Genomic DNA, 14,086 nt, shown 5'->3' with positions numbered 1-14,086 from the left:
ACTTTTAATTGATATTAAATATGATAAGGAGTTTTTAATAGATATATAGTACTAAAACCATTTTTACATATATCGTAAAAATTAATTTTTTATCGAATATCTCTCCTTTTCTTCCAATTTTACAGGTTGTGTCATTCCGTGAAAATCAATTGTATCAACATTGCAAATCTGAATGATGAATTAAAACGTAGGATTAGAGTTATAATATGTGACTGTATTGATACTGTCATGAACATACGGAGTCTTAAGTTTAACAGAAGTCCTGAAAGAACTATTAGGTTAGCTTAACTAATAATATCTTCCCACCAACGTTATGATGATAAATCCATCATTTACACCCGATATTTTGGCTTCTTATATTAAGATTTGAGTAAATTGTGGTATGGTTCAGTATAAAAACACTTGATTTAGATAATTTTAGCTTATCATACACAATCCGAAAACAACATTGATTTAAAAATTTTCCAATTTCCTCAGAACTTTATCGGAATCTATTTCAGTAATGCAGAAATCTTAGCAGGACGATATCAAAGATATCAGTGGAACTCGGGGACATTTCTTGTTGGCTCCTTACCCGTAAACCTTATTTTCATTTGAGAACTTTTTTTTCTTTTTTATTGGCCAAGATTTACATGGCGGATAATGTCGACGAAGCAGAGGACGCTTACTCCTTCGGAACACCTATTTTGCCCTAGTTGTATTGGAATTGAGTCTGAATTATGATTTTGTAAAACATACTAGTATTTTGGGGGGTTTGGGGTTTTGTTTAATCTCACAACAGGATGTATATGATGATGTTATCTAACTTAGATAATAAATGAGATCGTTGCGGCGTTATCGTCAATGTTTGTTTATCGGAAGGTTTGAAATATATGTATTTGCACACTTATGTTTATTTGTTTGTTTATGCTGTTTTTCATCCTTGCAACAGCTTAAGTAAATAGTGTTCGTAAAAATAGACACTTTCTATCATATACATAAAAGTATCTTTCGTGCGTTTATTATATAATAACACTCTGAATTGTGAAATTAATAAAAACAATCATTGGACTTTCTAATTTGATTATTCACATGATATGATTCTATTGATTATTTAGTTTCTTTCACACTTCACTAGTGCAATTTTGATCTTCTTTTCGGTTTTCCCATTTCGTCGTTTACGTCACCCGATCAGATCATTTGACCTCTGAAGCATACAGATATATATGGACTATGGTTTCAGTAAATTAGGCGTAGTGACAAACCTTTATGACCTCTATCGTCTAAGGTATGATCTTAAATCGATCACATTTAATATACCCGTAATTTGTGTCGAACCACATAATTTCGATGTTCACCGAAGATTGTGTGATCCAACGCCCAATCGATTGAACTATTGTTTAATCTGTCTGCTAGGAGTTTCTTGGTTAAGATGTTAGTGAAAAATCGCAAGACTGATCATAGTTGAAAGCTATTGCTTTTACAGGTATATTTGCAACCTAAATTCACAAAAAAAATGTTGCAAAAGAAGTGAACATTCTAAACCACACGACCAAAAGAGTTATTTAAAAGTCGGGAGATAGACAATAATAACATGACAAAGAACTAGTCAATATATTTTTTCAAAGTATTATATCGTTATTTGTGCACTTAATGAAGATATCAGACTTTTTAACTCTACTCATGAAAGCCGTTTCTATTATATTCAAGTCCGTTTCTTTGACAGCAAATTTTATATTAGAGATTATATTACATGACATCAATACTTAATTGTTGTTTGTGATTTTCCATCGTCAAAAACACCTCACATCCACCACTAATGCTTATAAACAAACATCTTTACACTCGGATAATACATGGCAACTATTACAACTGAACATGCTTTCTTATCTAATCAATTTGCATAAAGGATGAAATCTGTTAATGTCTACATCTCCGAAAACCTTGACATCCGTTGATAATAGTAAGTGTTTGTCATTGCACAAAGATTTTCTAAAAGTACAATTAAAATAAGAACAGATATGCATTGAGCCTTTACAATACATTCTAAATCAGTGAGCCTATTCAATGCCTGTGTTTTTTGTTTTTCGTTGTTGTTTTTTTTTTTTTTTTTAATCCTTTTTGCGATTAAGTATGTAAACCAAATTAGTTCTGTTTAGGACTAAATTAATACCACTTTATACCTATTTTCACGAAACAGATAAACTTATCCGATTTCTTCCAGGATTTTCAACTTCGAGAAAACATCAACACCATAACTTAAACTGATGTAATGAATTGTTGTTCCTCATGTGACAGTTTTACTTTCTTAATGAATAATTCTTCGTCCTGCGGAAATGTTTTGTCTTAACTTTCTAATTGCGATCACTGTGTAAATCCCTTTTAACTTGCTAGATTTTTCAAATAAGTAATTCGAGGCGAATGAGAAGCTGAGAAAACAAACTTGTCTGTGCTGTCATTTGACAAATCGCGTTACCCTAATTGCTCTGCATGGCATCCGAAGGGCGCCTCGTATGTTGTTCGGTACTGTAGCCACCTGTTAGTAAAAGGAGACACCAACTTAAAATCACCTTGACTTTATAACGGCACGATAAACTCTAAAAACCAACACACTTCCTAAGTCACTGGTAAACATCCGAAAGATGCTCTTACGACTTAAACAGATCTATGTTGTAGATTTCGCTCAACTGTATCTAATTCTAAATTTTAATCCAAAGGTGATCCTGACATTTTCACAATCATCAAAAAGAAAGCGACGTCAATAGTCATTTGTCGGTCAAAGATCAAAAACAAGCCAAGGCGAAAATTGAGTTACATGTATATTTATTTCTATCAGTGAAACATGAATGAATATGTAAATAATATTTATTTTAATATTTAATATTTGAAGCACACAATACACATTTTAAAAATGTAGGCCTGGAAGATGCCATACTTCAGGCTGTATACCCGTATTAAATTTGACATTGATAAGTACACTTTTAGAAAAGAATATATAAAATATTTAAGTAAAATATATTCCTATTCTGATTGATACATATTAAACATATATTGCTATGTCATCAAATTCTAGAAAACAAGGGATCTAAATAAACATTAAACGAAGTCTAAAAAAGTAAAAATTTTAAATAGTACAAATTAATAAACATAATTAAAGTAAACATGTAAGATTTTAAAAATAAAAATATCAAATTCGTAAAAAGCGTATGTTTGTCTAAACAATTTGACATCGACCGGTTTCTATGCCTATCAGAAATCGTTTGGTATTCTGTACAACAAGTATGACATAATCCGCAAGCCAGGAGACATTAAATTTCTGTTCCAAACATAATGGGTCAGTGTTGGCTTCTTGGTTGTCTTTTATTGGAAAGACGTTATTCTGTAAAAAGACAATGAAGTTATGAAACTCCAACCCTAACGTATTATTTCCATGACAACAACCACCGACGTCTTGATTCACATCCATTGCGTTGTTAAGGAGGCATACAACGGTAATTACTGTTCGCAGATCTGAGGTCAACTGTGACTCATTCATGGAACAGTTGTCATCAATCTGCAAAAGAATTTTTAGAAATTATCCATTTCATTGAGGTTTTTATTTTCCAATAAATAAATCGATTATCAATCAAATAATACATCGAGCCAGTCTATCGTCCTTAAAGGTATAGTTGTTAGGAAAATACGACGCCCACTGTGAAGAAAAATAGTAGATTGGTGCATTACAACATGAAAGTACAGTAACAAGCAAACAGAGTACCGGCTCTCGTGAATAGGATATTTTTGAAAGTTTAATTCTTTTAAATTGTAACTCAATATCTCACATTTACAGTAATATTTTTGTAATAATACTATTTATGATAACTTTTGCGTACCTCAGATGACAGAATTGGTGTAGGTTTAACTGGAAGAAGTGACGTAATTACTTGCCTCTGAAAGGACATAAAACCACATTACTTCATCAACAGTCATGCCGATGCGTATTTTTGTAGCAGCAATCATGTAATGGATGTTTATGTTCATTTTTGCAAATAAAATCTTGAATAACGAAACGCTATTAATATGTATGGATACCGATGTATGACTGACAAATTATAGAGATATACCACTTAAGTCAAAATGTGACATTTGCTTACAACTAAATTATCAAAAGGGAAAAAAACTTACAACAGATACGTATAGTCGATCAAGCCAAGAATCCGCTAGGAAGGCATGCTGGGACAGAATTGATGTTCTATACTGGGGTTTTCTGGTTACTGTTTGAAGATGTCGCATCATTTCAACGTGTGTGTCAGTCTGAGTCTTTGTTTCCTTGATATCTTTCCCGACCTTAGTATTGGGCTTTTCATTCTCTTTAGTAATATTTCTGACATCTGTTCCGTCCTCGGGAACAGACTCCACTGTTATTGATGGTGTGACGTCACTTTTTATTGCTGGAAGCCTTGAATTAACACCTTCCCCTGCTGATCTTGATTCTACATTTGTATCGTCCAGATCATTTATAGAGAGTGTCTGTGTACCATCATATAAATTATAATGACCTCCACCTATACTTGGACTTTTGTACATATCAACACTAATTGTGTTATTGGAAATATCACGTGATACTTCCGACATTATTGTATCATTGATAGATATAACCATGCCTGTTGTACTCTTAGGCGTATGGCTCGAGGCGGAGGAAACATTTTTGTCGAATTTTATTCCATTCAACGGCAACGGCAGGTTCTCGACGTCGGCTTTTATTATTGGGCTACCATGGCTTAAGGAAATTGCCATCAGACTCAAAAGGATACGGAAGACTCCTGAAATGGTAAGAAAAGATAATAATTCGTGAATTGCTTTAACATATTTCAACATTTCTTAGGTAATTAAAATCTGATGTTATTCTCACACTACTATTGAGTCATTTCAAACTAAAGCATATTCGTGGGCAATAGTTAGCGATTGAAATGAATGTGAATGAAATCAACAACTCATACTACACTGTTTAGAACCATTTTTTCCAGTTGTAATCAAAAGTAATCACCCCATTTATTTAGAGTTTTGTATTCTTATTCATTTCTTTTACCTATTGATTTATTCAACTATTTATTATTTTATTATTTATTTATAATTATTTCTCTAAATCACTTCCTGTATCGTGGTATTACGCTATAATTTCATTGGAAAATGTTGCCAATCACAACTCAAATTAAAAGTTATGAAGTTTGTGATAATTCAATGAAACAGTTCAACTTTTGATAGGGGAAATTTTTCGATTACTATACATATTACTCACTCATCAAACTAAAAAGAGTAAAATCAATATAATGGTATCTAATTTTGAATGCAGTCTTATAACCTTGGCTTTAAAACTGCATTTCAATTAAGACTGACTAGAGGATCCTCGGGAACAAAACAAAATTCGCATATTTGTTAGCAGAATAAAAAAAATATCTTAAAATAAATATCGAACATCATTACCTTTCATCTTTCTGGTCTCTAGTGTCCTGTCTTGTTGTCTCGTGTGTACTGATTTATTCATTTGTAATGCTTATATTTGGGACAGTATTTATACCCGTAATTTATTTGTAAAACAAATTTCCGAATTACTGCATGTGTAAATTATAGATTGTTACAATGTTTCATTTTCCAGGTGTAGGTTAGCTTCCGTGGTTAAACCAGAAATACAATCACAGATGTACCTGTATGGACGGACATATCGGTCTAATCGCGCTTAATGAAGAGGATCCGATAGCAATATGATAAAGTACACCTATTATAAGTGTTGACAGGATGTGAAGTTTATTGTAATAACAGTCACACAACATCTATCAAGAAAACGTATCATCATTGATCAAAAATTATCTTTTAGTTTTCTTTTTTTTGTAATTGATTTTTGGAGATTTTTTTAGGTTTCCTTTTCCGTCGAATATTCATTTTCCAAAAATGTCACATTACAATTATTTGCAACTTCCGAAGGAAGTAACTTGTGATAAGCGATAGTTTTGTTTTCATTAAAATAAAGTCGCGGCTTCGGTTAACTCATTCATCTACTTGAAATGTTTGTATAATGACATGTACGTATATGCCCAATGGTTCCTGATAGAATGAAGAATACCTTGGTTATGTTTTGTGATGTTCTGAAATAAAAATGAAATGTTTGTGACACACTCACTGAATTGGCATATATTGTTGTCATGCAAGGAAAATAACAATGTCAAATCAAAAATATATACAACATTGTCCTCACTTTTAATTGATATTAAATATGATAAGGAGTTTTTAATAGATATATAGTACTAAAACCATTTTTACATATATCGTAAAAATTAATTTTTTATCGAATATCTCTCCTTTTCTTCCAATTTTACAGGTTGTGTCATTCCGTGAAAATCAATTGTATCAACATTGCAAATCTGAATGATGAATTAAAAAGTAGGATTAGAGTTATAACATGTGACTGTATTGATACTGTCATGAACATACGGAGTCTTAGGTTTAACAGAAGTCCTGAAAGAACTATTGGGTAAGCTTAACTAGTAATATTTTCCCACCAACGTTATGATGATAAATCCATCATTTACACCCGATATTTCGGCTTCTTACATTAAGATTTGAGTAAATTGTGGTATGGTTCAGTATAAAAACACTTGATTTAGATAATTTTAGCTTATCATACACAATCCGAAAACAACATTGATTTAAAAATTTTCCAATTTCCTCAGAACTTTATCGGAATCTATTTCAGTAATGCAGAAATCTTAGCAGGACGATATCAAAGACATCAGTGGAACTCGGGGACATTTCTTGTTGGCTCCTTACCCGTAAACCTTATTTTCATTTGAGAACTTTTTTTTCTTTTTTATTGGCCAAGATTTACATGGCGGATAATGTCGACGAAGCAGAGGACGCTTACTCCTTCGGAACACCTATTTTGCCCTAGTTGTATTGGAATTGAGTCTGAATTATGATTTTGTAAAACATACTAGTATTTTGGGGGGTTTGGGGTTTTGTTTAATCTCACAACAGGATGTATATGATGATGTTATCTAACTTAGATAATAAATGAGATCGTTGCGGCGTTATCGTCAATGTTTGTTTATCGGAAGGTTTGAAATATATGTATTTGCACACTTATGTTTATTTGTTTGTTTATGCTGTTTTTCATCCTTGCAACAGCTTAAGTAAATAGTGTTCGTAAAAATAGACACTTTCTATCATATACATAAAAGTATCTTTCGTGCGTTTATTATATAATAACACTCTGAATTGTGAAATTAATAAAAACAATCATTGGACTTTCTAATTTGATTATTCACATGATATGATTCTATTGATTATTTAGTTTCTTTCACACTTCACTAGTGCAATTTTGATCTTCTTTTCGGTTTTCCCATTTCGTCGTTTACGTCACCCGATCAGATCATTTGACCTCTGAAGCATACAGATATATATGGACTATGGTTTCAGTAAATTAGGCGTAGTGACAAACCTTTATGACCTCTATCGTCTAAGGTATGATCTTAAATCGATCACATTTAATATACCCGTAATTTGTGTCGAACCACATAATTTCGATTTACACCGAAGATTGTGTGATCCAACGCCCAATCGATTGAACTATTGTGTAATCTGTCTGCTAGGAGTTTCTTGGTTAAGATGTTAGTGACAAAATAGCAAGACTGATCATATTTGAAAGCTATTGCGTTTACAGGTATATTTGCAAACTAAACTCACACAAAAATGTTGCAAAAGAAAAGAACATTCTAAACCACACGACCAAAAGAGTTATTTAAAAGTCGGGAGATAGACAATAATAACATGACAAAGAACTAGTCAATATATTTTTTCAAAGTATTATATCGTTATTTGTGCACTTAATGAAGATATCAGACTTTTTAACTCTACTCATGAAAGCCGTTTCTATTATATTCAAGTCCGTTTCTTTGACAGCAAATTTTATATTAGAGATTATATTACATGACATCAATACTTAATTGTTGTTTGTGATTTTCCATCGTCAAAAACACCTCACATCCACCACTAATGCTTATAAACAAACATCTTTACACTCGGATAATACATGGCAACTATTACAACTGAACATGCTTTCTTATCTAATCAATTTGCATAAAGGATGAAATCTGTTAATGTCTACATCTCCGAAAACCTTGACATCCGTTGATAATAGTAAGTGTTTGTCATTGCACAAAGATTTTCTAAAAGTACAATTAAAATAAGAACAGATATGCATTGAGCCTTTACAATACATTCTAAATCAGTGAGCCTATTCAATGCCTGTGTTTTTTGTTTTTCGTTGTTTTTTTTTTTTTTTTTTTTTTTTTTTTTTTTTTTTTCTTTTTTTTTTTTCTTTTTAATCCTTTTTGCGATTAAGTATGTAAACCAAATTAGTTCTGTTTAGGACTAAATTAATACCACTTTATACCTATTTTCACGAAACAGATAAACTTATCCGATTTCTTCCAGGATTTTCAACTTCGAGAAAACATCAACACCATAACTTAAACTGATGTAATGAATTGTTGTTCCTCATGTGACAGTTTTACTTTCTTAATGAATAATTCTTCGTCCTGCGGAAATGTTTTGTCTTAACTTTCTAATTGCGATCACTGTGTAAATCCCTTTTAACTTGCTAGATTTTTCAAATAAGTAATTCGAGGCGAATGAGAAGCTGAGAAAACAAACTTGTCTGTGCTGTCATTTGACAAATCGCGTTACCCTAATTGCTCTGCATGGCATCCGAAGGGCGCCTCGTATGTTGTTCGGTACTGTAGCCACCAGTTAGTAAAAGGAGACACCAACTTAAAATCACCTTGACTTTATAACGGCACGATAAACTCTAAAAACCAACACACTTCCTAAGTCACTGGTAAACATCCGAAAGATGCTCTTACGACTTAAACAGATCTATGTTGTAGATTTCGCTCAACTGTATCTAATTCTAAATTTTAATCCGAAGGTGATCCTGACATTTTCACAATCATCAAAAAGAAAGCGACGTCAATAGTCATTTGTCGGTCAAAGATCAAAAACAAGCCAAGGCGAAAATTGAGTTACATGTATATTTATTTCTATCAGTCAAACATGAATAGATATGTAAATAATATTCTTAATCCTACATTTCTGTTGTTGCAATCTAATGTAACTAATATCAAAATATTGAGTAAAAGTAGATAATAATACATATTTGAAGCACACAATACACATTTTAAAAATGTAGGCCTGGAAGATGCCATACTTCAGGCTGTATACCCGTATTAAATTTGACATTGATAAGTACACTTTTAGAAAAGAATATATAAAATATTTAAGTAAAATATATTCCTATTCTGATTGATACATATTAAACATATATTGCTATGTCATCAAATTCTAGAAAACAAGGGATCTAAATAAACATTAAACGAAGTCTAAAAAAGTAAAAATTTTAAATAGTACAAATTAATAAACATAATTAAAGTAAACATGTAAGATTTTAAAAATAAAAATATCAAATTCGTAAAAAGCGTATGTTTGTCTAAACAATTTGACATCGACCGGTTTCTATGCCTATCAGAAATCGTTTGGTATTCTGTACAACAAGTATGACATAATCCGCAAGCCAGGAGACATTAAATTTCTGTTCCAAACATAATGGGTCAGTGTTGGCTTCTTGGTTGTCTTTTATTGGAAAGACGTTATTCTGTAAAAAGACAATGAAGTTATGAAACTCCAACCCTAACGTATTATTTCCATGACAACAACCACCGACGTCTTGATTCACATCCATTGCGTTGTTAAGGAGGCATACAACGGTAATTACTGTTCGCAGATCTGAGGTCAACTGTGACTCATTCATGGAACAGTTGTCATCAATCTGCAAAAGAATTTTTAGAAATTATCCATTTCATTCAGGTTTTTATTTTCCAATAAATAAATCGATTATCAATCAAATAATACATCGAGCCAGTCTATCGTCCTTAAAGGTATAGTTGTTAGGAAAATACGACGCCCACTGTGAAGAAAAATAGTAGATTGGTGCATTACAACATGAAAGTACAGTAACAAGCAAACAGAGTACCGGCTCTCGTGAATAGGATATTTTTGAAAGTTTAATTCTTTTAAATTGTAACTCAATATCTCACATTTACAGTAATACAACACTATTTATGATAACTTTTGCGTACCTCAGATGACAGAATTGGTGTAGGTTTAACTGGAAGAAGTGACGTAATTACTTGCCTCTGAAAGGACATAAAACCACATTACTTCATCAACAGTCATGCCGATGCGTATTTTTGTAGCAGCAATCATGTAATGGATGTTTATGTTCATTTTTGCAAATAAAATCTTGAATAACGAAACGCTATTAATATGTATGGATACCGATGTATGACTGACAAATTATAGAGATATACCACTTAAGTCAAAATGTGACATTTGCTTACAACTAAATTATCAAAAGGGAAAAAAACTTACAACAGATACGTATAGTCGATCAAGCCAAGAATCCGCTAGGAAGGCATGCTGGGACAGAATTGATGTTCTATACTGGGGTTTTCTGGTTACTGTTTGAAGATGTCGCATCATTTCAACGTGTGTGTCAGTCTGAGTCTTTGTTTCCTTGATATCTTTCCCGACCTTAGTATTGGGCTTTTCATTCTCTTTAGTAATATTTCTGACATCTGTCCCGTCCTCGGGAACAGACTCCACTGTTATTGATGGTGTGACGTCACTTTTTATTGCTGGAAGCCTTGAATTAACACCTTCCCCTGCTGATCTTGATTCTACATTTGTATCGTCCAGATCATTTATAGAGAGTGTCTGTGTACCATCATATAAATTATAATGACCTCCACCTATACTTGGACTTTTGTACATATCAACACTAATTGTGTTATTGGAAATATCACGTGATACTTCCGACATTATTGTATCATTGATAGATATAACCATGCCTGTTGTACTCTTAGGCGTATGGCTCGAGGCGGAGGAAACATTTTTGTCGAATTTTATTCCATTCAACGGCAACGGCAGGTTCTCGACGTCGGCTTTTATTATTGGGCTACCATGGCTTAAGGAAATTGCCATCAGACTCAAAAGGATACGGAAGACTCCTGAAATGGTAAGAAAAGATAATAATTCGTGAATTGCTTTAACATATTTCAACATTTCTTAGGTAATTAAAATCTGATGTTATTCTCACACTACTATTGAGTCATTTCAAACTAAAGCATATTCGTGGGCAATAGTTAGCGATTGAAATGAATGTGAATGAAATCAACAACTCATACTACACTGTTTAGAACCATTTTTTCCAGTTGTAATCAAAAGTAATCACCCCATTTATTTAGAGTTTTGTATTCTTATTCATTTCTTTTACCTATTGATTTATTCAACTATTTATTATTTTATTATTTATTTATAATTATTTCTCTAAATCACTTCCTGTATCGTGGTATTACGCTATAATTTCATTGGAATTGGGGAATTAAAATCTGATGTAATTCTCACACTACTATTGAGTCATTTCAAACTAAAAAATATTCATTGGCAATAGTTAGCGATTGAAAAGAATGTGAACGAAATCAACAACACATGTTACATGGTTTAGATTTTTTTCCGGTTGTTATCAAATGAAATCACTCCATATATTTAGAGCTTTTATTCTTATTCATTTATTTTACTTATTGATTTATTCAACTATTTATTTTTTTTATTATTTATCTATAGTTATTTCTCTAAATTACCTGCTTATAACCCCGGCTTTAAAACCGCATTTCAGTTAAGATTGACTAGAGGATCCTCGGGAACAAAACAAAATGCGCAAATGTGTTAGCAGAATAAAGAAAAATATCTTAAAATAAAGATCGAACATCATTACCTTTCATCTTTCTGGTCTCTAGTGTCCTGTCTTGTTGTCTCGTGTGTACTGACTTATTAATTTGTAATGCTTATGTTTGGAACAGTATTTATATCCGTAATTTATTTGTAAAACAAATTTCCGAATTGCTGCATGTGTAAATTATAGATTGTAACAATGTTTCATTTTCCAGATGTAGGCTAGCTTCCGGGGTTAAACCAGAAATACAATCACAGATTTACCTGTATGGACGGACATATCGGTCTAATCGCGCTTAATGAAGAGGATCCGATAGCAATATGATAAAGTACACCTATTATAAGTGTTGACAGGATGTGAAGTTTATTGTAATAACAGTCACACAACATCTATCAAGAAAACGTATCATCATTGATCAAAAATTATCTTTTAGTTTTCTTTCTTTGTAATTGATTTTTGGAGATTTTTTATTTTTCCTTTTCCGTCGAATATTCATTTTCCAAAAATGTCACAATAAAGTTATTATTAACTTCCAAAGGAAGTAACTTGTGATAAGCGATTGTTTTGTTTTCAGTAAAATAAAGTCGCGGCTTCGGTTTACTCATTCATCTACATTAAAATTGGTATAATGACATGTACGTATATGCCCAATGGTTCCTGATAGAATGAAGAATACCTTGGTTATGTTTTGTGATGTTCTGAAATAAAAATGAAATGTTTGTAACACACTTACTCAATTGGCATATATTGTTGTCATGCAAGGAAAATAACAATGTCAAATCAAAAATATATACAACATTGTCCTCACTTTTAATTGATATTAATAATGATATGGAGTTTTTAATAGATATATGGTACTAAAACCTCTCCGTATTTTCATGACAAATTGATCATAATAAAAACTGCCCTGAACTTTAATTGAAATTATTAGTAATTTCACATTGATGATTGATATTTCGCTCTAAAGTTTGCTCTTACTTTAATTTCAAACTAATATCAATCGTATCGTGATTTGTTTACATATATCGTACAAACAATTGCCATTATTTTGATATCGATCATGATATGGAGTTTACTATAAGTAGATATTGCTAAGTGTTGTTCTTACTTTAAATGAAAAAAGTGATACTATTGAGTTGATACCGTACTGAAAATTGCTCTCACATTAACTTAAATTGATAGTTGTCTCGAATTTATAACAGATATCGTACCCATATGGGCTTTGTTCAGGTACTCCGATTTCTTAAAACAGTGAGACACCTTCAACGCTCCAGGAGATTTTGATATATTACAGCGTGTAAATTAAAAAGGAATAAAAACGTTTTATACATAAGAGAAATGTGAACGAAAAACTGTTTAAAGGCAAATAACGCAAATGCGTTCAATTTCATTTTTATTATGATTCGTTGCCCATTTTGGTCTGTAAGAAAATCCTTGAACCCGTCCATTAAGTACGAATTCACCTACCCATTAGGCAAACACACATTCCCATGGGAATTTCCATTTCACATACATCGATAATTTCCGAATCAGGACCAGGAAGTCGACGTAAATTATTTTCAATAAATTCAAAATTAGTTACGTTTAATGACAACTGGTGACGATTCTAATGATACTTTTGACATGAGTTTACGAATATAACTAGCTATCAACCAACCGGACATGACACGTTACACTAATTGATCTGTATGACATACGACAGGCCTCCCATCTTTTGTTCAGTGAATCAACCATCAGCTACTACAAAGAGACCCGGACTCAAAATTATCCTGACTGTTCACGGGGACAATAAACCCATTATCATTATGTTCCTGCATAATAAATCCGTTGTAGTTGGATGACAAGAAAGAACGGGTAGGAATATATATGTATGTATAAAGAAAATTGTTTTAAAAAACACACACAAGAAAAAGTTAAGTTAGCATTTTGCATAACGTTTTCACAGCATAGCTGCTTCTCAGTGTTTTTTTTAACTATTTTCTTTATATTATCACTTGCGTATCGTCATTAGCTATATTATATATATCTATATATATATTCTTTTTTTAACTCTCGAACATGTCTGTACACCGTCCAACGACTGCCGCAAAGGAAGTGATTTTCTTTGTAAAATTGATATTTGATCTTCATCTTTAATCCTTATGCGGTTCAACAGTGGAATTAAAATACAAAAAATATATACTTGCTTGACGATTTTTATTTATTCATTATCTATTTACTTCATAAATTTGATGTTGTTTAAAGTATATGGAAAACCTGCTATAAATGAATTGATATGACAGA

The sequence above is a fragment of the Ylistrum balloti genome, unplaced genomic scaffold (assembly GCF_031769215.1).
Source record: "Ylistrum balloti isolate Yb309-2 unplaced genomic scaffold, AGI_CSIRO_Ybal_v1 Utg369742, whole genome shotgun sequence".
Taxonomy (NCBI): domain Eukaryota; kingdom Metazoa; phylum Mollusca; class Bivalvia; order Pectinida; family Pectinidae; genus Ylistrum; species Ylistrum balloti.
The sequence above is the reverse complement of the archived record's forward strand: the minus strand, read 5'-3'. Positions refer to the sequence as shown.